The sequence below is a fragment of the Terrapene carolina genome, unplaced genomic scaffold, assembly GCF_002925995.2.
Source record: "Terrapene carolina triunguis isolate 2854851 unplaced genomic scaffold, T_m_triunguis-2.0 Scaffold89, whole genome shotgun sequence".
NCBI lineage: Eukaryota > Metazoa > Chordata > Testudines > Emydidae > Terrapene > Terrapene triunguis.
The window spans coordinates 22,959,099-22,961,148 of record NW_020664440.1 but is presented as its reverse complement, the minus strand read 5'-3'; the positions used below and the strand labels follow the sequence as shown (position 1 = coordinate 22,961,148).

The 2,050-nt window shown below is 45.2% G+C and overlaps 1 protein-coding gene across 4 annotated transcripts in view; it reads left to right on the top strand.

Annotated features, from left to right (window-relative positions):
• The window catches only part of FLNB (filamin B), a 107,714-nt gene that overhangs the window by 50,504 nt on the left and 55,160 nt on the right, over positions 1-2,050 (top strand). The gene's annotated exons all lie outside the window — the stretch shown is intronic.

Here is a 2,050-nt window from a genome sequence, read left to right as displayed (position 1 = left end):
TGTGTGTGTGTGTGTGTGTGTGTGTGTGTGTGTGTGTGTGTGTGTGTAATATCCTTACCTTGCGTATGGCAATCTTTTTTGCTTTTAAACAATTCATTTGCTTTAATATTTGATCTTGCATATCCACTTAATTCAATATTAGTAATATGGCTCTAGGTGCTAGTCTCTTATCAGTGGGCTTTAACTTGAGTCTGGCCTTTCTTTTGAAGAGGCTGTCTTAAATTCCATTTCAGTGTCTAACTCTTTTCTCTAGCTCTGACTGTCTACTATATTTACTTTCTCAGTTTTTCCTCCTTAACTGAAGCTTGACTTTCTGTTCGATCCTCACCTGCCTCTACGCTCTCAACCTCTGCTCACTTCTCCTGAGCTACCCTCCACTTGTGGAATTTTGGACTCCACTGCTAATGGCTTCCTAGTTGAGCAAGCTATGTCGGTAAGAGGTGCAGGGTGACACTTTATTCATGGTTTGCTGTCTTTCAGCTTCTAGCTTGCAGCTTGTTTATTAACCGCTTTCCCCTTGCTTCTTTAGCAGAACAAAAGGTGCAAGCAGAATACAAAACACTTATCAATTAGGGCAACGAAATATGTCTTGCAATAAATCAAGTTGGTGAAACTACTTAACCACAAATTAACTGCCTAACTGAATTGCATAAGGGCATGTGGATTTTTCCTGCTTGAACCTGGGTTTGTTGCTGTGTGCTCTCCAGAGCTAGCAGGTAGCATGTGATTAAAGCTTTGATCTTGTTTATACAGCCTGGATTAGGAGTTGGAATTACTAGATGATTGAAACCACTATCTCCAAGCTATTGGTATATGAAAAGCAGAATGAACTGCTTGTCAGACTTTCCACAGATGCTGTACGCTACACTTCTACTATAAACACTGCACATGCATAATATAAAAATGCATGCTGGGACCGAACTGGGAACCTATAATCATGAGTGATCTACTAGGTCTCTAGAATATTACTGGCCTGAAGACTACCTGATAGCTGGAATTACGTTTATGTAAGGCCAGTTATTCATAATTGCCCAGTAGCTGATTTTGTAGAAATAGTTTCTACTTACACTTGCCCATGGCTGGGAAAACACTTTGCTGTGGACAGCTACACTTATGCAACAAAGTGGCATTGTTCAGTCTCTACATGTGTCAGTGCTGAATATGTCTTTCATTATTCGTATGAACCTGCAGCAAAGCAAGAGTTTCCATTTCATGTCTTCCAAGGTAATGGTTGTCTGGTGAAGCCAGTTCTGATAACTTTAGATATTACCACCTCTGCTCTACTCCTGAAGGACTAGCCCAGTAGATTACTAAGGCGCACTCCTACAGTGAAACTTTATACATTGCATGCAGTTTGGCTCAAATGTAAAAATGACATTTAGAAAAGCAAAATTTGCTGGGAATGGTGGGATTATTATTTATTCTTCTCATCCTCATCCTCCTAATGTTTGGTATTAAAGTTCTACATAGCAATTGGTCTTCAGTGTTTAAATGTCAAAAGCATTTTAGTGTTAGGGCTTGTCTACACTACCCGCCAGATCAGTGGGCAGCGATCAATCCAGCAGGGGTCGATATCGTGTCTATCGACTGCTGGGCGCTCTCCAATCAACTCCACTTGTGCTTCTCGTTCTGGTGGAGTACTGGAGTCGACGAGAGAGCATCAGCTGTCGACTTACCACAGTGAATAGGGTTACCATTCGTCCGGATTCCCCCGGACATGTCCGGCTTGGAATTTGTAAATGTCCAGACTCCTTCCTTCCCCCCCCCCGCCCGCAGAGCATGCTCTGCTGACAGGGCAGCCGGCCGGATGGTGCCACTTATGTGGGGCTCCAACAGCCAGAGAGAGCCCCTCCTCCACTTCCCCCTCCTCCCCCCTGCAGCTGAGAGCACTCCCTCCCTGCATTCACAGATCACCAGCCGGCCGTTCGCACTGGCAGTCTGGAGCTCCTCCCCCTGCTCCTCCTCCCTGGCACGCTGGTCTGAGCAGCAGAGTAAGGGGGCCAGGGGGTCAGAAGGGGCAGGGAGGTTCTGGAGGGGGCAGTCAAGAGAC